At 36.8% G+C, this 26,960-nt stretch overlaps 1 pseudogene; it reads left to right on the top strand.

The window, feature by feature from the left end:
* Positions 1-411: 411 nt before the first annotated feature.
* LOC122747498 lies at positions 412-20,298 on the top strand (annotated as a pseudogene).
* Positions 20,299-26,960: the final 6,662 nt, after the last annotated feature.

Below are 26,960 nucleotides of genomic sequence, written 5' to 3'. Positions count from 1 at the left end.
GATCAAATGGAAAAGGTGGTACAAAAGTTTACTGAAGAAAATAATGCCTTAAAAATTCAAATGGGGGGGGGGTCTGGGGTCTTGCATGGGGGCAAGTGAACATGGGTCAGGGTGTGGGAGGGACAGGGAAGGGGGAAGACTGTAACCATCTGTCCTCATTACCAATGAGGAGCCTCCATCACAAGGGTCAGGGGAAAGAGAATGGGTGACATCCCCACCCCACCATTCAACCTCTTCAGGTGCGGCCACCGTGCCCTCCTGAGTGCCCCAGTGATGCTGTAGGTCTCCTGGAATGGGGTGAATTTTTTCAGGTGTTACTAGAATAAGTGAAAATAATCTCCAAGAATTAAGAATAGAGCTAATAAGGCAAACTCAAGTGACACTCCAATTCCAGGAAGAGCTATAATCAGTATGGAATCAAAAGGGCATGAAACAAATCAGGAAGATGCTTCATTGAGCTGCATCAGATTGAGTGGAAAAACTCCAGTTAATGAAGGAGAAAGTGTGGCATGGTGGGAGTCTCTCTGTATCCTGAGTCACAAGGCACAGTCCTACCCCCAGTCTTTACCAACAGCAGGTTCTACCAGTCCATTCTTAGTGTCAGCTTGTCTTTGTGGTGCAGTGAATGAAAATGCTTCTGCACCTGTGACTCAAGCACAGAACCCTTTATTCACTAAGTATGAAATGGAACTTGAAAGCCAACAAAAACTCATCCCTTACCCCAGAAAGAAGTGGGTTTTAGAAGAGTACTCACATCAGGTGAAAGACTTACAAAGAAGACTGAATGACAGTGCTGAGCTACATGCAAAACAGAAATTCCACCTGAGACAATCAGTCATTGACTTGCTGATCAAGCTTCAGGAGATGCACATGGAGAGAGATGCCTTGGTTGACATCAGACAAAGGGAGACGCTCAGGAGGATTTATGAAATCAGCTTAAAAATACAGTCCATTAGGGGGCGGCTAGGTGGTGCAGTGGATAAAGCACCGGCCCTGGATTCAGGAGCACCTGAGTTCAAATCTGGCCTCAGACACTTGACACTTACTAGCTGTGTGACTCTGGGCAAGTCACTTAACCCCCATTGCCCTGCAAAAAAAAAAAATACAGTCCATTTACTTGAAACTGCCAAAAGTCTTCAGGAAGAGATGCTGAGGGAGAGCAACAATCAGATAGAGTAGCTCAGAAAGGTGATGCTCAGTCATGAAGGAGAGCTCTGGAGGAAAAAAAAAAAGAATGAAGGAGTGCTCCAGGAGATCTGGGCCATCCTGGTGGACTATCAAGAGAGTCTATGAGCATGAGACCATCTCCACTCTCCACGTATGCAACTTGGGCACAGCTATTAGTAAACTTCTGAGAGAACTAGACAGGGAGGTGTCTTATCTGAAAGGGAGGATTTTTTCTGTAGAAGATCAGCTTGAGTCATTGAAATCTGAATCACAGAACAAAATGGAACTGCTTCTTCAGCAGCATCAAGATGGGATTGACTTACTAGGTGTGTGACCCTGGGAAAATCACTTAACCCTCATTGCTCAGGAAAAAAAAAAAGATAGGATTGAACAGTTAATGAATTAGCATGAGCTTGAAGTAACTGGACTGAATGAGAAGGCTAGCAGTGTGTGGAGCCAAGCTAATAGCATCCAGAGCCAACTAGAAATCATTCAAGAACAAGCAAGGAATCAAAATTCAATGTATATGCATCAGCTCAGGGGTGAACTGGAATCTACTGTTTCTCAACTGCATTCTGAATTAAGAGAAGCCAAAAGGATGTATGAAGACAAGGAGAACCTCCAGATCCATTTTATAAATTCAGACCAGCAGAAGCTGTCACTATTGGCTCTGTAGTTTTGGCTTTACTCTTAACTTTTGCTTTTTGAAAACAAAAATAAATCATGGTCTTGAAAAAAGAATTCAAATTGGACAGATGGAGCCTAATAACACCAGAAATCAGTCAAACAGAATTAAAAGAATGAAAAAAATAGAAGAAAATGTGAAATACCTCATTGGAAAGACAACTGACCTGGAAAATAGATCCAGGACTATCTGAAAGCCATGATCAGAAAGAGTCTAGACACCATATTTCAGGAAATTATCAAGGAGAACTGCCCTGATATTATAGAATCAGAGGATAAAATAGTCATAGAAAGAATCCACTGATCACATCCTGAAAGAGACCCCAAAAGGAAAACTGCAAGGAATATTGTAGCCAAATTCCAGAATTATCAGGTGAAGGAGAAAATACTTCAAGCAGTCAGAAAGAAATAATTTAAATATCATTGAGCCACAGTCAGCATTGCACAGGACCTGGCAGCTTCAAAATTAAAGGATCACAAGCCTTGGAAGATGATATTCCAATAGGCAAAGGAACTTGGATTACAACCAAGAATCAACTAGCCAGCAAAATGGAGCATTCTCTTTCAGGGGAAAAGATGGACATTCAATGAAATAGGGAACTTCCAAGGTTTCATGAAGAAAAGAACAGGATAAAAAAATTGATCTTCAAATACAAGACTCAAGAGAAGTATAAAAAGGTAAACCAGGGGAAAAAGATATTCAATAAGGTTAAACTGTTTATATCCCTATGACAGAAGATAATACTTTTAACTCTTGAGATCTGTATCTCCTATTAGGTTGTGGTTATTAAGTAGACTTTGATGTGATGATATAAAACAAACTTAAGGGATAGAATAAAAGGAGAATATGGGGAGGAGAGGTAAAGGGAGATGCAATGGTGTTAATTACATCATATGAAGGGGTATACTGAGGACATGAACTACCCTAGAGGGAAATGAAGTTAGATTTGCTAGGTTCACTCACTATAGCAACTTGAATTAACAAGGCCTATTTCAGCTTGAGGAGTTTTAGAATAAGATTTGGTCAATTTTCCTACCCATTTCACTTTTTCCATTTGATGGCAAAATCCTCTCTAAATGAAGGAAATTTTAGTAACTAATTAGGAGTATATAAGATTAAAAGGAGGGAACCCATGTCCTAAATGTATGTTTGTAAAAGAAATAAAATAAATAATATTGCATACTGAGGACTCAAGTCCCAGGAAAGCCAAATATGAAGAGTATAATGAAATTATCTTCCAAATTTGGATCCAAATTATGAAAGTGGGATTGTAACCTTATAGATGTTTTTTTCATCCTTAACAGGTGTTAAAGACATTCCTTTCTTTTTAATGATTTCATGATTTTAATTGATGCAGAACATAGCTTCATCTAATACTGTTACTTCCTGATCTATAGTTTGGGATTATTGCATTTTATGCTTGGTTGAAGGGTTGGAGATTATGAGAATAGAATAGTTTCCAGTTTACTCAAGATTGTCCAACAAGTGAGATGTTCATAACCTCTTCTCACTCTGTGACTTTTTGGTTCTACTGAACTCATAATTATGAAATCATATTTATAGAAAAAGAACAAATGATGAAAGCAAAAGTAATCAGAACAATTAAATCTGCATTGTTATAAAAGATAGAGACTATTTAATATGGGGGTGAGCTTTATGAAGGAATTCTGCTGCTAAATTACCTTGTCAGTGACAGAAGAATGGATTTATATCATTCTTACCAGTGAGGGTTAAAAGCATTTGATGAAGGTGCTTATGATATTTCCCTCCTTGAAATTCTACATGTGAATGATATATCTTCAAGCCAGCAACATTTCATTTACATTCTCTAGAGGATAGAAACATTATAAACTTAAAATAGAGACTATGGAATAAATTTTTGCAGCCATAGTTTAAAGTTCCCTACCATATGGTGAGGCAAACTCTTCCTATTAGGTTTTCAGTATTAAAATAACCCACAGTTAAAGTAAATGTATCATACCATGGCTCCCTCCCCCCTCCCCACTTCAGTTTACAGCTAAGGTAGTTCTATACAAGAAACTCTTCTCAAGAAGTGTATGCTGCTCAGAAACTCCTTGTCTCTTCCTGTAAGAACCCCAGCCATCTTAAAATTGGGGTTGCTAGAGAGGTAGCCTCAAGGTTGGATCTGCCAAGGACCACTTAATGCTTCACAAAAACATACCCCAATACATATACAACATATATTAGAATGATCGATTTTGTAAATTTCAAACTTGAGGTAGCTCTAATCAAGGCCAAGGATGGTGTCACTCCCTAATTTCTCTTCCCTTTTCTTTCTAGAACTCCATCTGTGGTACGTGGTTCCCCTCCCTTGGTGGCATATAGTTGACAATATGAACAACTGCTATGCCACTTAACTCTACTCCTGCCTTTTCCAGGCTGGGCTAGGTTTTCAATATTTTGGAGCTCAGAAGAGAGGAATTTTCATGGCTTTCATAATGCCTGGCTACTGCCAACTTTTGTCTTATCAGCTTGCCATATCTATCTTTGGAATTTGGAGAAGAGGCCAAAGGGATTGAAAAAGTTGGGACATTCCTAGAGGACAATGATAATGCACAGGTATCTCATCAGAGACTATATTTCATTATTGGAAATATTATTGCTGTCTGATATATGAAGGAAAAAGCAAAAACACCTGATTTTGGTGTTTAAAAATATATATTGCAAGTTCTTTTCCTTTTCTCCACAGAAAAGTGAAAAATTTACAATAAAAGACTGGTAACTGAGGGGAGGACAAGGCATGCATGAAGCTATTGTTATTCACTCCAGTGATTAATACTCTTTGAACTGATAATGCATTCTCTTATTGGTCTCTGTGAGAAAATAGAAATGACACTTTGCCTGTAAAAATGTAATGACTCTCCACCTATTTTGAACTCTTTCATTCTTTACTAAGTTGTAAACTCTATCAGAAAGACTGCTAGCTGCTTCCTGTGAGGGGTGGGGGGAAAAAAGGACATTTTGTCCTATTTTCAACCCCAGACACCATGGAAAGATAAGCACATGGCAACTTAAATCCATCTCCTACAAACCTGATCTGGGATTCCAGCTGTCTCCTTTGTGTTTGTTTCCTCATAAATTTTTTGAGAAAAGCATGAAGTCTTAAGTGCCCATGACCAGAATTTGAGGCCATCTTGTGAGTTTCAGAAGTTCACATATTATAGGCCCTTTTCACGAAATGTCTGGTGGCCGGGAGAGCAATCTCTGACAACTACTCATGCTCTACTTAAAGATGACTACCACTAACATTAGGGTAAACCCAGTTCCTGTCCAGGTTTGCCAGAAGACATCTGCTGAGATAATATTTAGAATGCCTATTTGGTAGTACCACAAACTATTAAACTTAGAAGAGTTTTAAATTTCAAAGTCTCATGAAAGAGTATATGTTAAATATCCGAATCCTGGCTTAAATATAAGGCAGTATGGTTTAGTATATATACTGTTGAACTTGCAATTAGGAATATTTAGATCTAAATTCTTCCTTGGACACTTATTATCTCTATTACACTGGACAAGTAATTTAATCACTGTCAGTCTCAATCTTATCATTTGCAAAATGGGAATAATAACTGAACCTACCTCATGAGGTAGTTGTGAGGATCAAATGAGAGAATGTATCTGAAGCCCTTAACCTACTTAAAATATTATTTAAATGTTAAGTAATATTCTAATGTCCTTTGATGACTGCTTTAGTTCAAGCATTTGTAAACCAAGCATGTCTGAGAATACCTAGTTCATCTGTCATGCAGGCACACTTGGGTGGACTTTTGGATATATCTAGATTCTATAGGATGGAGGCTTTTTTTCCCCTTAAAATCTGGGCACAGCTAGCCTCTTTTGATTGATGAACTGCATCTTTAAAGCAGAAGAGACTGAGTTATTCACTCACTTTCTACCATTCACAGAATAAAGATCCCAGTTCACCCAGACTGATGACACCACAAACTGAACTAGTGAGTGGACTTTCCTTCCCCTGATTCCTCTTTTTTACCCTCTTCTTAAAAATGGTTCTAGGGGTGTTTTCCCTATTGTGAAGTATTTGCCCTTTTCAATTTCAGGTTCTGAAGGTAATTCCCATGGGAGTTGGGAGTTCAAGCCTTGGTGAACTTGGAGCTATGATTGCAAGTGAGATGGTACAACCAGCCAATATGATTTGGAAGCCTTAAGAATCCAGGGTGCCCAAGGAGGGCTTGGGGGAAAATGAGATTGTGATCTATAAGAATTGAGCTAAAATATGAACCTAATCCCCTTTTCCATGTAGGTAGAGGATATAGGGGAGAGGAATAGTATTCCTTCCACATTGTTGGAGGAATAAATTTATAAATTTGCTAATCTGATTATTAGCTGCTACATGAAGCTAGAGTACAGGGAATCCACCACAATTGATGGAACATATTGATAGGGGCTGGAATCATTGGCAGGGAACCTAACCACCCTTCAATCCCCTTAAAGGTACTGGAGAACTTCTGGGAGGGGTGAAATGGTTAAATCTAGCACTTTTCTTTTGTGTGAAGGGAAAAAATACCTTTCATAACTGTGGGGGCCAAATTTAATATGGGGAGAGTTAATTGGGTGGCTCGCCGTAATATTGGGGTTCAGAAAATAATGAGGGACCTCTAGGTCCAAAACTTCCTCCCCTCTGAACTGGCTTTTTTAGTTATTTCTACCAGGCCAATAAGAAAGGAGCTTAACAGCCTCTTTTCCAAAAACAAATCAGGTTTTATAAAAATGGAAAATGGATAATCTCCCTTTCTCTAGCAAAGGCTGTCTCAAAACCCAAACTCTCTTTCAGCTCAGCTAATTCAAAGACCTGGATTTTATTAACTCACCACCAGGGGTCCATAATTTCTATGCAACCAGTTTCCAATCCACTCCAAAAGCTCCTTCAAGTCCAGAGAGCAAGACCCTTCCTGTTATGGTTCTTTTTTCTACTTTTTTCTGCCCACCTCAAAAGGGGAGGTCCTTCAAGTTGTGTGACTGAGACTGGTTCTCTGTTGATGATGCAGTCAACAGCCTCTAAGGACAGTCTTCAGCATTGGCCAAGTTATACTAGGTTTAAGAGGGTGGGCCAGGTGTGGCTCAAAATCTAATCACCTTAAGTGGGTACTTAGTAGTTTATTATTCACACCCAATTCAAACACTACTAAAATCAATCAAGTCAGACCCCTGGGCATCTGCTAAATTCCATTATTTTATCACATAACTTATGTGACTTTTTCATACTATTCCTTGGATACCTTTTAATTCCTCACTTTTAGGGAGATTCTTCACCTAGTACAAAACCCAAGTAAGGGTGAAACAATTTTTCCCCTGGATATCTAGGGCAGATTGATGTGAGGAACAAACACATAAGAAAAGTTAGCCTAACGCCTTTCATTAGTGGTCTTTGGAGGGCCTAGGAGTGACTCATGGTAGCTTAGGGATGTTTAGCTTAGTGAAGAGAAATCTCCTAATTAAGGTCAAAGAGTGAAAACCAGTTTGACTGGTATGGTCCTATTCCCTCTTTGCCTTCATTTCAACCTCTTACTAGAATGGTCTCTTAGGGTTGTTTCCTATTTCCTTATATCTCATTTGTACTGCTCTTCTTTTCATTCCTTTCTCTTTCTCAGGTAATTAAACTAATTCTTGTTTTATTACTCCTCTAAATAAGAGGACAATCTCTCAATCATACCATACTGGCTCTTTGTCTCAAATGATATATAATGTGGAGGTCTGAGGGACTATGGGTCTTCCACCAGATACGATGATGACGATGATAATGGTGGTGGTGTTGATGATGATGATGATGATGATGATGATGATAAAGGGGAGGAGGAGGAGGAAGAGGAGGAAGAGGAGAATGAAGAGGAGAAGAAGAATATAAGTTTAATGCCAGGTAATGTGTTAAGGGCTTTACAAATATTAACTTTTGATTCTCAGAACAATCATGTGAGAGAGGTACTGTTGTTATCCCCATTTTACTGATGAGAGAACAAAGGCCAAGAGAGGTGAAGTGACTTCCCTTGTGGGACACAAACAATAAATATCTAAGTCCTGATTTAAACTCAGGTATTCCTCACTCCAAGACTGGCACTCTACCAACTGTACCACTTAGCTGCCCCCAGCGCATGGCTACCCCTCCTCCCACCTTTGTTGTTGTATGTTTCAGGAATGATGAAACAGCTCACCAAGACTGTACTTGCTAGCAGCTATTCTCCTCTTATTTCTCCTCTTTTGAGTAGAAATAAAGTTTGTTAACATTATTTCTGTGTGGGATAATGGTTTTCATTCTGACTCCCCTACTCTACAGTTGCCATTTGGAAGAAGCATTGTCTTCTTTGGCTACAACATTCAGAAATTGGAGCAATGGATCAATAAAAGATAAAAATACAATAAAAATAGATTTAATATCAGGGATTTTTTGAAAAATTGTAACTTTAAAAAATGTCATCTTCCTACTGAGGCTTTAGGAGATAGTTTGTTCCCACTTAGAATTCTTTTATCAGAGGCTTAATAGCCATTTACAAGGTATTGCATAACTGAGGAGTCCCTTTGAGCTTTTAATTGAACTGGATGGTTACTGTGGTTCATTCCAACTATAAAGTACAAATTAAAAGTCTATACCCACAAGCGAAAATATTCTTAGGAGTGTCAACATGTCACTATTCCCAATAATTCTTTTTTTTTTAGGGGCAATGAAGGTTAAGTGACTTGCCCAGGGTCACACAGCTAGTAAGTATCAAGTGTCTGAGGCCAGATTTGAAATCAGGTCCTCCTGAATCCAGGTCTGGTGCTTTATCCACTGCACCACCCTTACCCCAAATAATTCTTTCTACAATCCCACTGGAATTAGTCTTTTATTCTTTGGCATCCCAATAACTATAGAAATGTCTTGGGTGGTGTTTTCGACTAAGGTGTCATCTGTTGTCTCTGAAGCATTTTATAAGATAGAAGGTTAAAAAGAAAGCAAAATAAAATTAGGTTAAAACATCATCTACTTTACCAAATAACCTTCTTCTGCATTTCTATTTAGTTATCTACGAAAAGGGAAGAATAGCTGTCTCCCACATCATAGATGTGCAAAAAGTAATTCAGGAGCTGAGTCAGGAAGACCATTTTGTATGCGGTTTGTTTATACATTTCATAGAGGGAGCATAAACTCATCTGTGGACTTAGGGTTTTGACACCAACCCACGCATATCTTTTGGAGGCTACATCCCAGTTCTTTGCTCCATTTGTTTAGTGTTAAATAAGCTGCAGGCAGTTTGCTTCTGTCAATATCTGTACTTCTAAGAATCGGCAAGTGGAAAATCACATAGATACAAAGATGTAAGTCAGATTGCAGATACAAAAAGGTAGTGTCATCTTCCTACTGAGGCAAAGATAGGCTCTGGTGCCTCATTATTTCCTCTAATTGTCTTACATAGACCTTTAGCTAAAGCACTGACTAAAATAGGAAACCTTGTACAAGAGAATTTAGGATGAATGGGCAAATTACTTATACCATTCTGAGAGTATCTTGTAAGAAGGACAAAAAAAAAGAAAGGAGCAAGAAAGCTGAGATCATCTACTACCTGGCAGTGCTTAGGGAGCAACCAACCATCCAGCTTGGTCAATGGCATTTTCAGGCTGCCAATGGGTAAGAAAAAGTAAGAAATCTGGCCTCTTCTATCTACCAGAGGAGACATGCCCAAAGAAATCAATATAATATTTGTCTCTGCCTAAATACATAAAAGCAATGTGGGCTATGGCAATTGACAAGTCTCCCCCCACAGCCTTCATAGTAAATACCTTTCACAAGGAGTTTCATTTAGAAGTGAGGTGAGGGAATAGTATAATAAGGCGTTTTCTTGTTTGTTTCTTTTTTAAACAAACAAAAAAAAAACTTAGGAAATGTCTAGATAATTTGAGAAGCCTTTCCAAAATCACAGAGAAGAAAGGGACTCCAACAATGATCTTCTCCAATTAGGAAATTTGTACCTAAACAAAAATCCATTCTACTACATATTCATCAGTCTTCCTGATTTGTCTTTCCCCTTTCCAATCTATCCTCCAGACAAGTGCCAAAATGATGATAATGCTAAAGTCTGACCAGTAACTATATATATATATATGTGTGTGTGTGTGTGTGTGTGTGTGTGTGTGTGTGTGTATGTATATGTATGTATATGTATGTGTATGTATGTATGTATGTATGTATACACACACATGCACACATACATATATATTATATATATTTACCTATAGGGTTAAATATGAGCTAAACATTTTACAGCCTTGTTTCAGTTTTCTTTTCTAGACTAGTTGCATATTGTTTCCCTATAGTTTAATCAAACTGACCTTGCTGTTCTTCACATCTGACACACCTATCCCTTAAAACCTAACCTTTGCACAGATGCCCCTTCATCACAGAAATGCCTCCTTTCTTATTTCTCCCTCTTAGAATCCAAATTTTACTTAAATCTCAGGTGAAATATCACATTATACAAAAGACTTTCTTAATCTCTGAGCTACTAGTGCCTTTCCTCACAAATTACATTGTATTTGGTTAAATTGTGTTTATAGTTACTTATATACATGTTTCATCCATTTTAAATTTCTTGAGAGCAGAGATGTTTTCATTTTTTGTCTTTCTATGCCTAGCATCTAGCTTGATGTTTGGCACATTGTAGGTGTTTAAAAATTGCCTTTTGAAGAGATCAATATCGATGAACAGTTTTTAGATGAAATAAAGCTCGCTCTCTCTCTCTCTCTCTCTCTCTCTATGTATATATATATATATATATCCATATTAAAATGCTCTAACCCACTGTTGATTGGAGAGATGCAAATCAAAATCATTCTGAGCTATTACCTCATTCCTATTAGATTGGTTAATAGAACAGAAGAGGAAAATGTCAAATATCGTAGGGGATGTGGGGAAAATGAGGCATTAATGCTCTGTTGGTTGAATTTTGAACTGATTTACCTTTTCTGTAGAGCAATTTGGAACTATCTCCAAAGGGCTGCAAAACCATACATACCATTTGACCTAGCAATACCACTACTAGGTCTGTATTAACAAATAGATTAAAAATTAAAAAGGAAAAGGAGCTACATATGCAAAAGTATTGATACCAGTTTTCTGGGAGTAAAGATTTGGAAGTTGAGAGGATTCCCATCGATTGAGGAATGGTTGAACAAATTTTGGTATGTGAAAGTAATGGAATACTATTGTGCTATAAGAAAGGATAAGAGGATGCTCTTAGAAAAACCTGCAAAGACTTACATGAGCTGATACTAAGTGAAATGTACTCTGTACAAAGTAACAGCAATATTGTAAGATGATCTTCTGTGAATGACTTAGCCATTCTCAGCATTGCAATGATGCAAGAAAACTCTGAAGGACTTATGAAGAATAATGCTATCCATTCTTAGAGAAAGACCTCATGGTTTCTGAATATAGATTGAAGCATACCTTTTTTTTTTTTTTTTTTTTTTTTTTTTTTTTTTGCGGGGCAATGGGGGTTAAGTGACTTGCCCAGGGTCACACAGCTAGTAAGTGTCAAGTATCTGAGGCTGGATTTGAACTCAGGTACTCCTGAATCCAGGGCCGGTGCTTTATCCACTGCGCCACCTAGCCACCCCCGAAGCATACTTTTAAAAAATCTTTATATTTCTTGAGCTTTTTTTGTCTATGTTTCCTTCACAACATGATGAATATGGAAATGTTTTGCATCACTGCGTATGTGTAATCCATATTGAATTGCTTGTTGTCTCAATATGGGGTGGGAATGGGGAAAGAGGAAGAGAGAGAAGTTGGAACTCAGAGTTTTAAAATGGAGTGTTTAAAATGCTTTTATATGTAATGGAAGAAAATAAAATACTCTTTTCAATTGCCTGTTGACTATCTGAATAATTGATTGGCACATTGTTATTCACCTTTAACTTGGATATATCCAAATGGTGGAAATATGAAGTGAGAGTGGAGTGAGAGTACCTACTACAACCAAAGTCAGCCTACAACATTCCAGGTAGCTTTAATTTTTGTAATTGTTTAGTAGTGTCTGACGCTTCATGAATCCATGAACTATACTGTTCATGGAGTTTTCTTGGCAAAGATATTGGAGTGTTTTTCCTTTTCCTTCTCCAGTGGATTAAGGCAAACAGAGATTAAATGCATTTTTCAGTCACACAGCTAGTAAGTGTCTGAGGTCAGATATCAGTTTAGGTCTTCCTGACTCCTGCCTGGTTCTTTTTCCACTGAGCCATCTAATTACCCCAATTTAATTGGTAATGAGATTTTTTTTTTAATTTTTTTTCTCCTTTTTTTCAGTTACTCTAAATGACAGAATGTGTTTCCTTATGTTAAGCTTAAATCTTACTCTGTTACTCCCAACCTTTCTTCTAATGGAACAAACAATTCTAACATTATTCTAAACAAAGATCCTTCATACTTATATAATGTATCCATAGCAATAAATATGGACCATATCCCTTTAGGTGGTAATCTGTGGAAGAGATTGATTCTCTGGGGTTAACAAAGTATGGAACATAATCAAATAGAAACTTTGGTAGTAGATTACTGTAGAGAGGAGGTCTAAGAGACAAATAAACACATATTAGGTTAAAAATTGAATTAAACTCTAATGCATTTTTATTTACTTTATATTTACAGTTTATATGCAAATAAAGAGAATATCATGATTATATATTTTCATGGAAAAAGATATATATATGTATGCATCTCTATATATCTATTTCTATCTATAGATATAGAAATAAATATATAGAGGAGACTATATTTCTTCATATCTATTCTGTGCTTGTGTGTATTGTAGAAATATTTTTGAATTGACTAGGGCTAATTTTGGGGGCTGAAGCTGACTGGAGGACTAAACTGGGGACTTGTGACTATTTGGCTATCTGACTTCATTAATTTAATGTGGGCCGTTTAAAGTTCCACCACACTGCTCCCAAACTGATAGACTAAAGATTAAGAAGCCTCTTAACTAAATAATCAAAGCAGAGTTTATTTATGAGATACTATTTAAAATTAGGAATACAGGGAAATAAAGTGTACAACCTGACTGCTTTCCTGCGGTCTCTTTCCACTGGTCTCTTTCGTCTCTTTCTTCTCTCTTTTGCACCTGCTGAGCTTCGAACTTCTTGAATATAATAAGGGCCTTAGCCGCCTCCGGCCTCAGGGCACGTTACACTTTCCCTGGTTTGTATTAAGGCCTGTAACCTTGTCAGACCCAGCTCTCCTTTTCTGAACCGAACTCTCCTCCGTCCTTGTCCGGGCTCCCCTCTAGTCAGCTTCTCTCCTAGTCCGTCCTTCTCTAGTCCGTCTCCTTCCAGTCTCCTTCCTACCCTAGTCAGCGGTTCTCTCCTTAATCTTGTCTCTCTATCTAGTCCGTCCTCCTAGTCAGCTTCCCTTGCTCTAGTCAGCCTTCCTCCGTTCCCCCCCTCTAGTCTGTCTCCGAGTCTCCCTCCTTTCTCCCTTTTTCTATCTAACTCCCAGGTCTATATATAACTTTTCTTCTCTCCACTCAAATCTCGGGGCTTCCTTCGCCCCCACAAACCAAGCTAATCCGCCAGCCAGAGCTGCAGTTGGTGGGGTGGGGGGTGCTTTTGAGCCTTATGCCTCAGCACAGGCCATCCGGGATCCTTCAGATAGCTCCGCATACTGGGCTTTTTCACTCAGCTGCTCTGAGGAGGAGGGGGAGAGACACTGAGGGCCTAAGGCTTTCTTATCTCAGCCTAAAGGTAGGGTCCCCAAATCAAAATAAATTTCCACAGTGTATATGTATGTATTTATACATATATATATATAAATCATGCGCATATATGTATGTATATACATGTAGAGAGTAGAAATATATAGCAAGAAATATGAAGAAATTCTCTAGAAGAATATAAAAGTTTAATTTCTGTATGACTATATGAGAAGTATCACATTTTTTAATTTTGCTTTTTATTTTGTTTTCTTTTAAAATAAGAATACCATTTTTTTCTATGTCAATGTGGAAAGAATCTGAAGTCTGTTTTCTCCCTCCTTTCCCTGAAATATTTTTCTTAAATGGACCAAAAAATATATGATCTGTATCTAGTTTGTAAATATACTAGGTAATATGCATCTTACACAGAATGGTAACATTAAACCATTGATTATATACATATTATGGGGGCCACCTCCAGTTGTCTTGATATATATCTTCCCACTGGACCAAGATGGCTCCAGAGAAGAAAGTAAGGATGGTGACTTTGCACAGCGCCCCCTCACTTAAATCCATTTCATTGCAAGTCACCTCCCTGAGTTTATGGTCCTCTTTGAGAATGAAAGACAATTACTACCAACAACCACAATACACAAAATACTCAATTATACACACGTGCATGCATATAATCAGACACATGTATGTATATATGCAATACACACTCATACATATTATATACATATAGGAACTATAGGAACATAAGCATGCATATACATACATTTAAACTCATAAGTAGGTACACATCCATGTACATGTACACATATATGCATGCTTACATATTCTTATACATGTAGTTATTCATATTAGGCATCCATCATGGAAATACATACATAAGAAGAAATTTTAAAAAGTTTAAAAAATACATATTTTTAGCACTAGGCTTTATGAATTCTAGCTTCATTGAATATTTGACATTTCATTTCACTTCTAGTATTTATTTTACTCACGAATCAATATTTGCATTTGCTCAGATGATATTTAACAAATCCTCAGGTGAATCCTTCCTCTCAAAAGCTTCTTGAAATGATGAGACCACCATGAGGATTATAAGCCTCATTTTACAGATGAGGAACCTGAGGGTAAAAGAGGTTAAGTAACTTGCCCTGGGTCACACTGCCATTAAATATCTGAGCTGAAATTTAAACTCCAGTCTTCTTCACTTTGATTCCAGCACTGTGCACTACACCACATAGCTAGGAAGAAATTAGCATCCTTCTAGGTGGAAAGTTTCAAAACCTCAGATTGAAGACTACTATCTGCACCTTTGCTTCCTATATCCAATCTCTAATCAAGTCTTGTCCATTCTTCTACCTGAATTTATAATCACTTCTCTCTTTTCTCCATTCATATGGTACCAGGATAGTTTGTGCCTACGTTCCCATTCATCTGTACTATTTCCAAAGTCTCCTAACTTTCTTATTTCTCTCTTCCTTTTTCAATTTATCTTTCATATAGTTGCCAATTTATGTTCCCAATGAATATCTCTTACCAGGTTTATCCCCCACTCAAGAAATTTCAGTAGTTCCCTATTTCCATTAAAATTAAACAAAAGCAGGGCAGCTAGGTGGTACAGTGGATAAAGCACCACCCTGGATTCAGGAGGACCTGAGTTCAAATCTGGCCTCAGACACTTGACACTTACGTGCTGTGTGACCCTGGGAAAGTCACAACCCCAATTGCCTCACCAAAACAAACAAAAATTAATTAAACAAAAGCTATTTTATTTACCATTTAAAGCCCTTTACAATTTTGTTCGAACCTGTCTTTAAAGACTAAGTTGATATTATTGCTTCTCCCACATTGTTTTAGCCAAATTGGTTTATTTACTGTTCTTGGAATTTCACTGTTCAACTTTTGTTCCTTGCTTTCATATTTCATGTCAGGAATGTTCTTCCTCTCCATTTCTACCTCTCAGAATCCATGCCTCCATTAAAAGTTCATATAATGCATAACCCCCTAATCAAAACTTTTTCTTATTTTCCTAACTGCTGGTTTTTCCTTTAGATCCTCCACACCAAAAGTATCATGTACATATTTCATACTTACATATTAGTTATAAGTCCCCTCTTGCCCCCAGTAGACCTCCTCAAGGAGAATATTTCTTTTTTTTTTGTCATTCTATGTTTAACATCTACTCTAATGTATGCCAGGTAGTAGATGTTTAAAGATGCTTATTGAGTTGAACTAAATTTTAAAAAGTTACATAGGAATTAAGATGAAAAAGAGGTTATCATGAACTGGGGGAGTCTGGAAGAAAAAAATTTCAGAGTAGCCAAAATCTAACCAATGGTAGAATTCAGGGTAATACAAATCACTATCATTGATACTATACTTTAAGTATGGTTTCTCTGCACTCCACTCTAGATGTAGCTAGACATGGAACAGCATATACTTTATGTCACTGTATTCTTTCAAGAATCTTGTGATAAAAGTGCCATTATTGTTTCCATTTATCATATAGTAAAACTGAGACTCAAAATTTAAATGATTTCCTATGCTCATATCAATAAACACGTACAAGTTTTAGCATACAAATCCATCTCTTTCCCAACTCTTAATTACTATACCTACATCTATTCCATGATGCCTCTTACTAGACATTGACAAGGAAATATGAGAAAAAGAGAAAGAGGGAGAATACCTCTATCTACTTCTGGACACTGGTCACTCAAGGAATACAGGCAACATAGTAAGTGAGAGCACAGAAATCAGCTCATTCTAATACTATTCCTTGTCTAATGGGGATCTGGTATATACATAAATTACCTCACATGGCTTCTCAACATGGAGGACATTAAAAAGAAAATGGTATCTCTCCACATGCCAAGAAAATCATGATAATGTTTAAGGGAAGTTCTGCAGAATTTTCTTGTTGGCTAACCACACCTGAAGAGGAGGTTATTTGATTGGCTGAAGGGGCATACAAAAGAGCTGGTCAGTATCACCTATCAACTCTTTGCCTCAGAACTCTTGAAGGAGCTTTGGGACTGGTGAAGGGGAAAAGAATTTATGACATGGAGACTGTGAAAAGTGCAAAGAAATCTTCATAATCCTTAATTTCCAGAGATTAGTTTCTCAGAAAACACAGCATTTATGCCTTGAAGACAAGGAAAGACCTTTGGCAATGACCTTCAGCATCACACCAGCTCAGATGCAGGTTCATCTGGCTCACTCCACACCAAGGTATAAATTTGAGCAGATAATTAATTCAATATAAGATTTGACCTAAATTTTGAGGCTACTGACCCAGAAGGTGAGGTTATGTAGGGGAAAGCATACTTCAGAAGTATTGGGGAAAATATAATTAGTTCTTTCTATATCTTTGAAATACATATCCCTTTGTAAAAAAATCCCTAATATTGAGTGATTAAATGGAACTAGAGCATTAACCACAGACCACCAATAAGGGGAGAGGTATATAGCCTATTAGTGTTTGAACAGTTAGCAGTAGACTAAAGGCACCCTGATTTCCTCAAGACAGTCAACCATGAGGGGAGATGTAACACACATGAATTTAAGAGACTAAAGCATAATGCATATGTAACATATACTTTTAAAACCAGATGTGATGTTCCCTTAACTTCTGCTTTTAAAGTCTTTTTTAAAGGATTTGCAATGCCTCTTACTTTGATCTGTGTTTTTTGCCCCTCCTGGAATTTCTTGCCATATTAAGCTGTAGGATTCTGAACTATTCTCCTACATCCTTAGCCAATCACCTAGAGAAAAGGTCTTCACTCAAAATTTGGGTATTCATTAATTTAGAGATGTTGTATAGGGAATTATGTGCAAGTTGAAATAGCTATTATTTGATAGCTTTTTCATATCTGAGATTCTGTGATAAAATAAAATAAACTGATTGAACCAGAAAGTAAATACATAAGAGATTTGATGTTTATTATTAATGATAAGTGCAATTGTGGCTTACACTTAGTTTTCTTATATACATATATATATATATATATGTATATAATATTTTTTTTTTTTGCGGGGCAATGAAGATTAAGTGACTTGCCCAGGGTCACACAGCTAGCGTCAAGTGTCTGAGGCCAGATTTGAACTCAGGTCCTCCTGAATCCAGGGCTGGTGCTTTATCCACTGTGCCACCTAGCTGCCTCTATTTTTCTTATATTAATATCATGAGATAAGTAGTTCAATTCCTATTATTCCCATATAACAGATAACTAAAACTGAGACATAATAACAGCAATAACGTCATCAACAACAGCAAAAATAATAAACTAATATTTGTTCTGTTTACTATGTGCCAGGTTTCTATTCTAAGTGCTTTACAAATATCTCATTGATTCTGAGAACATTGGAGGATAGATGTGGTTAACACCCCCATTTTACAATGAAGGAAATTAAGGCAGGGAGGGGTTAAATGCATTATCCAGTGTCACAAAACTAATAAGTCCTTGAGGACAGATTGGAACTAATGTCTTCCTTACTCCAGTCATGGTACTCTATCTGTTATTCTAACAGAATTCAAGTAACTTTCCTTGTATTAGATGGTTTATAATAGGTAGAATTTCCTACCCTGGCCTTCGGTCTTCAAATCTGATATTATGTGCACTTTACCTTATTTCCTAAAAATAGGAAAAAAAGTAATAAATCATCTTTGATGCCAGTTTTCTCATATAGTGGTCATGTATAAGTCCCACCAAGAGATAATAAAAATAACAACAAAAACAGCAATAATAGGGACTCCTAGTCTTTAAGGCTATGTGATCTATATTATCCTATTTGAGATTCATGAAGGCAGCTAGGTGGTGCAGTGGATAAAGCACTGGCCTTGGATTCAGGAGGATCTGAGTTCAAATATGACCTCAGACACTTGATACTTACTAGCTGTGTGACCCTGGGAAAGTCACTTAACCCTCCTTGCCCCACAAAAACAAAACAAAACAAAACAAAAACAAATATAAGAGATTCATAACAACCTTGTTAGGTAGGTAGCACATATTATAATTTCTTTTTTTTACTGCTACTACAACTAACAATACACAACTACTCAGATAATCATAACTAGATTTGACTCAAATTTTTATTAAGCATGCAACCTTATGCTACACTAGCATTTCATCATAGGAGATAACATGAACATATCTAACAGGAACCTGTTAAATATGTCAGCACTGTTTTTGAAACATTAGTAGCATTCCCTAGTGCCTGCAAAACCATATGGGAGGGCTTCTTACAGAAATATATGATGACCTGTAATAGGAAGCCCTGCTTTCCACTTTAGAGTATACATTGATAGACACCATGTAGAATGGTAGGAGTTTGAGACAACTTTTAAAGGAAATAAGGAATTCTATGCTGACTCCATATGCAGTACATAATATTACAGCATCCTGCTTATCGCTATCCATTATATCACAAATCCATAAGACATTCTTCATTATAAGACACTACTTTACAGATCTCTACCATTGGGTGTGATTTCATGACTTCATGGAGAAAGAGGGCAAGGTTATTCAGAGGTCTGTTCATCAATCTGCCACTGGGGGAAGGAAGAATGGAAATGATTACTGAAAAATTATTTTATAATATAACGCTTTCATGATTCATCTTTTAGGAGGCAGAATTTAACAACAACTAGGGAGCAAGCTTAAATCCCAATTGTCCATACTGAATGAATATTTGGGAAGGGAATCCTTGAATGAAAGGAAATGATTTTTGAAAATAGGACAAACTGCCTATCTTCTTGTCCAGAAGAGGATAGAAGCATCGAAGGTAAAGTATATGATTTTTTTAAAAATTGGGTACAGTTTTATAAATAAAAGTCAAAGATTTACCTTTATAAAATAAAAATGTGTAAAAAATGAGAATAAGGATGCTGTAAAGATATTTAAGAGATTTCAGGAAATTGAAGTTCTATATAATACTTTAGAGCAGAAGTGTCACCATTCACTATGACCAGAAACAAATTAAAATGTAATTGGGAAATACTTAACAAAAAATATAAATACACTAGAAAAAAAAGTTAATGCTAATATAGACTTTTCTAATTCAATATGTGACTCAAAAGTATCATTTCATATGTTTTAGCTATGCCTATTTGAGTTTGACAGCAAAGCTTTACAGAGAACATGGTTGGTCCCAATATAGAAAGGGATTTTAACAGTTCAAAGGTTTTCAGTCCAAAGAAATCAAAAACAGAAGGCAAGAACCAATATGAAATGTTTTGTTGAGTTGAAAACAAAATTAGTGCCCATCAATTTGGAATGGCTAAGCAACTTTTAGCATATGAAAGTAAAAGAATATCATTGCATTGTAAGAAATGATAAAGAGTTCAGATTCATAGCTATGTGGGAAACTTATATGAAATGATAAGGATTGACCTGAGTAGGATTAGGAGGAGAAAAAGAAAACATACCATTATGACAATGTTAAAGAAAATATCTGTGAAGATGGCAGATTAGAGTCAACAACCCAAGTGAACTTAACATTCTCTTCCAAACATTTAAAATAATAACTCATCATATTTTTGATTAGCTGAGACAACTAAGGTCAGAGTGATACATTTTTTTCCAGCCTAAAAACAAAACACATAGGTCAAAGGTGGAGTTTTGCTCTGAAACCATACATGTGGCTGCAGCAACAGCAGCCACAGTAGCCACAGCAGCAGCAGCTTCAACAGCTATTAGTCCAGAGATGGGAAGGGGATCAGAAAACTGGTCATAAAGAGATATGGGTGACCTATTTCTTGTTGTGGCTAAAACTGGTGTTGATTGACAAATCCAACAGCAGTTCTGGGTAGCAGTTCCAGGGTAAAGAGGAACATTTGTGATCAGTCACAGGGGAGCAAGGGCCCTTTTCTTAGTTCTTTCAAGAAATTATAAAGAAAAACTCCCCTGATAGCTTAGATCCAGCAGATAAAATAGAAATAGAAAGAATCCATTGATCACATCCTCAAAGAGATCCCAAAATAAAAATTCCCAGGAATAGCATTGCCAAATTCCAGAGCTCCGAGGTGAAGGAGAAAATATTTCAAGCAGTCAGAAAGAAAAATAAATCTGATATTGTGGAGCCAAAGTCAAGAATACACAAGATTTATTTACCAGCTTCCATGTTAAAGGATCAGAAGGCTTAGGTTATGATATTGTGGAGCACAAAAGAGCTAGGATTACAACAAAGGAAAACCTATCCAGCAAAACATAGGATACATTTTTCATGGAGAAAATGGAGATTAAATAAAATAAAGGATTTTCCAATATTTCTGGTAAAAACAATAGAGCTGAATAGGAAATCTGACATTCAAACCTAAGACTCAAGGGCATAAGGAAATAAATAAAAATAAACTGTTTGCAGTCCTATAGGGGAAGATGAACTGAAAAAGAAGGGCCAGAGCAGAATCTAATAGGCTTCAGCTAAAGGTTTTTTTTTTAGTTTCTTTTTTTTGTTTAGAATTTTATTTTTCCAAATTACATGTAAAAACTAATTTTTACATCAATTTTTAAAAACTTTGTGTTCCAACTTCTCTTCCTCCCTCCCCACTCTGCCTCCCCAAGAACTCAAGCAATTCAATATAAGTTATATATGACTAGTCATGCAAAACATTTCCGCATTAACCAGGTTGTGAAAGAAAACAGACAAAAACAAAGCATCAGATTGATGAACTATCAAAAAAATTATGCTTCAATCTGTATCTAAATACCATCAGTTCTCTCTCTGTAGATGGATTGCATTTTTCATAACACTTTCAGAGTTGTCTTGGATCATTGCATTGCTGAAAATAACAGAGTCATTCACAGCAGATCATATTACAATGTTACTGTTATTTTGTATACAGTAGATATCACTGTGCATCACCTCCTGCAGGTCCCTCAAGGTCTTTTTGATGGTATCCTGCCCATCATTTATTTTATAGTAAACTACATTTATATAGTACTTTAAAGAGGGATTTACTAAGAATGCACCCATGAGGTTGAATATTTCAACAACAGTAATAGATAACTTTTCTATGGTACCTTAAACTTGACAAAGAATTTTCTTCACAATAACCCAGCAAAGTACCATACATTTGCCATCATTATCATCAATCATAATACGTCAATCCTCATTATCATCCTCAGTCAATCCTCACCATTGTCAATCAATCCTCATCTTCTTCATTCAATCCTCCTCCTCATCAATCAATGCTCATCTTCCTCCAATCATCATCAATTCATCATCAATCAACATCATCATCTTACATTACTCTTGCCTCTGCTTCAAAAATTTTTTTCACAATTACTATTGTTAACTGTTTCTCTCCATCCTATTCCCTTCACATGATATTTAATGTTTTCTATCTTATTTTACCCTATCCCTCCTCAAAAGTGTTTTGCTTCTGACTGCCCCCTCCGCTGCTCTGCCATCCCTTCTTTCATCCCTCCCTCATTATCCATTTGCCCTCCTACTTTCCTGCAGGGTTAGATAGTTTTCTCCACCAAACTGAGTTTGTATGTTATTCTTTCCTTGAGCTAACTCTGATGAGATTAAGGTCTTTGAGCTAATTCTGATGAGTGTTCATTCACTTTCCCATTACTTCCCCATCTTTCCTCCCACTCCATAAGCCCTTTCCCCCTTTTATGAGAAATTTCACCCCATTCTACCTTTCCCCTTTCTCCCTTTCCTTTTGCATTCTTGTCCCCCATTATTTTTACCCTAAAGAAGTCATCATGGGGCAACTAGATGACACAGTGGCCAAAGCACCTGCCCTGGACTCAGGAGGACCTGAGCCCAATCCAGCCTCAGACACAAGACACTCACCAGCCCTGACAACCTCATCTCCAAAAAAAAAGATAAACAAAAAATAAATGCTTCATAATCAATTCCCACCTGTGCCCTCTTTCTAAATTTATTCCTATCTTCTGCCCTAATACTCAGAAAACTCTTATGATTTAGACATATCATCTTCCCATGTAGGAATGTAAACAGTTTAACCTTTTAACATCCCTCTGAATTTTTCCTGTTTACCGTTTTAAGTGTAAGGGACAAAATTAATATGGGAAGAGTTAATTGGGTGGCTCACCTTAATATTGGGGTAAGAAAAGAAATTAACAACCTCTTTCAAAAACACAAAACAGTTTTTATTAATGTGAACAAATTTAAAACACAAATGAGGTTAATACAGTTGGGAACAATATATAAATCTCTGGGGTAAAAAGGCCCCAGGCCCCCAACCTGCCTCCAGCCCAGCCAGCTCCAAAGAGCTAGTTTTGCCTCAAAAAACCCCCACAAACTCACCACCACCTGAAATCTGTAGCTCTAAGGAGAATTGCCTTGCAGTCTCTTCTGTTTTTGTCCAAAGGTCAAACACCAACAGCGACTCTGTCTACCATCCTTCCTTCCCTGTTTCTCTCAGAACAACTCTCCTCAGACCAACTCTCCTCTCCTTCTTCCTCAAACTGCCTCCAACTGTCTCTAACTGTCTCTCTCCCTGGAAGCGGGGTGGTTCTTAGTTGTGCTGAGTCTCCAATTGGCTCAGCACACCCACATGGGCTGTCCCCATTATAATCTGGCCAGGCCCACATAGGTGTGGGGGAGCCACCAGGGGAGGCTTAGTTACTTAGTTTCAATAAATATTCCCTGTGGTCAGAGTTACTCTTGTTTGTTGAATTATCTCCCAAAGTACACACCCATCTTCTCTTGGGCTTTTCAAGCTTGCATATTTTTTAGTCTGACCATAATGAAGCAAAGATAGGGTTATTAAAACCCCAAATCACAATTAATTCCTTACATAAGCTTCTCTAGAGTCTTGTATTTGAAAGTCAAATTTTCTATTCAGTTAAGGTCTTTTCATCATGAATACCTGAAAGTCCTCTTTTTCATTGAAGGCCCATATTTCCCCCTGAAAGATTATACACAGTTTTGCTGAATGGGTGATTTTTTATTATAATCCCAATTCCTTTTCCCTCTGGAATATCATATTCCCTGTCCTCTGATCCTTTAATGTAGAAGTTGCTAGATCCTGTGCTATCCTTACTGTGCCTCCACAGTATTTGAATTATTTCTTTCTGGCTGCTTACAATATATTCTCCTTGACCTGGCATCTCTGGAATTTGCATATAATATTCCTGGGAGTTTTCATTTTGGGATCTCTTTCAGGAGGTGATTGGTGGATTCTTTCAATTTCTATTTTACCTTCTGTTTCCAGAATATCAGGGCAATTTTTCCTGACAATCTCTTTGAATATTAAAGGAGGGGCTGGTTCTTCACTCTCCTGGCCTGTGATTTGGTCCAGAAATAACTCCAGAACAACTTGCTAATTAACCAGGCAACAAAATTTTGTTTGCTATGGTTGTTAGCTCCAATGAGGCTGTTCCCCTCCCCAACATGGGCCTCTACTGCTCAAGATTTCTTCCTGGTTTCCTGCTGGGATAGTGCAGCTGAATTCCTCCTCAGCTCCCGCAGAAAGCCCTGCATTTTCTCTTCCCTGGACAGCTATTCAACCCTCTCATCCAACCATGAGCTTATTACCAGAAGACACTGGCCTTGCAGCTAATTCAGAGGCTCAGGCATAAGTTTCTCTGATGCAGCCTGCCTGGGGATGGATTTATGTCAGTGAGACTGGGGATTGGACTTCACTCCCAGCCCAGCACAGGAGCCCCCTCCTGCTGAACTTCTAGGCTGTCTTTGGCTGGAAAATAATCTCAGCCTGTCTTTTTGTGGGTTCTGATGCTCCAGGAGTTTTCTTATCACTGTGTTTGGAGTTTTTTGGAATAATTGTGTCAGTAGTTCTGAGTGATTAATGCCTTTCCTCCAGCTAAAGTTTTTTTTTAAAAAGGAAGGAATAGCAGTCACATTCTTGGATGAAGCAAAAGCAAAAATAGACCTAACTAAAAGAAGTAATCAGAGAAATTACATTTAACCAAATGTACCATAGACAATGAAATAGTATCCAAAAAGAAATTGCAACAAGCTTCTCTGATAAAGTCTTCATTTCTTAAATACATAGAAAATTGAGTCTAAATTATTTTTTTAAATGGTCATCCTTCAATTGCTAAATGGCCTAATGATTTAAATAGGCAGTTTTCAGTAGAAGGAATCAAATATATCAATAGTTACATGAAACAATGTTCTAAATGACTATTAATTAGAAAAATTATAAATTAAAACAACTATGAGATACCACCTCACACCTATCAGCAATGACAAATGCTGGAGGTTATGAGGGAAATAGGTAAACTAAAGAAATCTTGGTGGAGTATTTTAACTGGTTGAACCATTGTGGAGAACAATGTGTACCTATGACAAAGGGCTTTAAAACTGTGCATATTCTTTGATCCAGCAATAACACTACAAGGTCTATATCCCAGAGATCAAAGGAAAAAAATGACTGATATGGTCAAAAATAGTTATATTAGCTCTTTTTCATGGTAGGAAAGAATTAGATACTGAGGAAATGGCTAGCAATTGGGGAATGGCTATGCAAGTGGCATATGATTGTGATGGAATACTATTGCATTATAAGAAATAACAAGGGGTGTGGTTTCAGAAGAAATGTGACAAGACCTGTATGAACTAATGCAAACTGAAGTGAGAACAGGGAGATCATTGGCAACAGTCACAGTAATTTTTAAATTATGTTATATGGTGAAAGACTTGGCTACTCTGATAAATACAATAATCCAAGACAATGCTAAAGACTCATGATCAAAAAATGCTATGCACCTCCTATCTCTTCAGAGAAAGAACTGGTGAAGTCCGAGTGCAAATTTAAATATAATTTTAACCTTTTTTTTTTTTACAATATGCCTAATATGGAAATATATTTTTGTGATTTCACAAAAAAATTAATATCATATAGCATGCCTTCTCAGTGGGTGGGATAGGGGTATGAGGGTGGAAGAGAATTTGGAACTCAAAGTTTAAAAAGCAAAGAATTAAAAATAAATAATAGATTTTTTTTAAATAGAGGAAAAGCATTTAAGAATTCAAAGTTCATACAATGTTTACAAGCAATAACCAGTTCTTGATCATGACTTTAAAATCCATTCTCTATTCTATTTTCATTAAAAATAGCATTTATTAAAAAGGAAAAACTTTTTAAAAATAAAATAACTAAAATATATAACTAGAAAAACCAAAGCGAGGGTGAATTATGACTCAAAAATCATGATCATAGTTAATGCTTGCCACCTCTGAGGGAGAGAGATTGGACTAGAGTCAAAGAGCATAATTTATATTTCCTGACATAGGTAAAGTATAGATTTATTTTATTTTACTATGTTTATTTGCCATGAGAGGGCTTTTATTCAAGGAGCTAGCACTTATACAGCTATTAGGCAAAATAATCTTCGAGTACAAGTCTGACCCTATTGCTTTCCTGATCAAGAAACTTAAAGGTCTTCCTATTGATAGTAGCATAAAATTCAAATGATTCAGCTAGACCTTTAAAGTCTTTTGTAGTCTCTTTCTAGCTTACCATTCCTTCCAGGCTTAAGATCCCCATTCACATCTACTATATTCAAGCTAAATTGGTCTGCTTGGTATTGTCTGAATTTAGAATTCCTTCTCTTTATGCCTTTGCATATACTGTCTCCTAGTTTATGTTACCACTTCCTCATCCCTTAGTTTTAACAGTTCTCTCCTCGTATTATCCCATTTTTACATGCTTTATATCTCCCCTCCCTCAATAGAATGAAAGTATCTTGGAGGAAGGTACTACTTTGTTTCTCTCTTTCTTTGTCTCCTCTAGAAACTATCAGGCTTTACTTAAAGAACCTGATAAAAATGATTGTTAATTTAAGGGAGCAAAAGGAAAATATATTTTTCATGTGCCAGGCACTGTGCTACGTTCTTTAAAAGTAGTATCTAATTTGTGTTGAATTAGAGTATGTTAAACTAGATCATATTGAATTGCCCTGCATTATAAAATATCAATTTCTCTTCCTGTCTTGGACTTCTATTCTCTATCACCTCATTCCATCATTTCTGAAAAAGTCTTACCCATCTCTGGCCTCAGGGGCAAAAACTTCTACTTATAGCTTTGTCTATATAGTACTTACCTCACAAAGTTGTTCAGCTCCCCAAATATGATATTGTATTAAAGTATTTTGAAAATTCTAAAATTGTTTAAAAGTCATTTATCATTACTAAAAGCTTTGCAGTTGATCTATTAATCTAAAAGGTACTGGTAAGTGATTGTGCCTTCGCAAGTCTGATCTTTTATTATCTGTCAAAATAATTAGAATGTAATTAAGAATTAAATGAAGCAAGTTAAATCTTGAATTAATTAAAACACCAGGATATTTGTGGAAGAGTTCCTCTCCACATCCCTAGCAACTTTACTTTTCAAAATTCATTTTTCCTAAAAAGAGTTTCTATTTTTTTACATGTATGGCAGTGAGAAATAAGAT

Source organism: Dromiciops gliroides, chromosome 3 (assembly GCF_019393635.1).
Source record: "Dromiciops gliroides isolate mDroGli1 chromosome 3, mDroGli1.pri, whole genome shotgun sequence".
NCBI lineage: Eukaryota > Metazoa > Chordata > Mammalia > Microbiotheria > Microbiotheriidae > Dromiciops > Dromiciops gliroides.
This window is presented reverse-complemented; position numbering and strand designations above follow the sequence as displayed.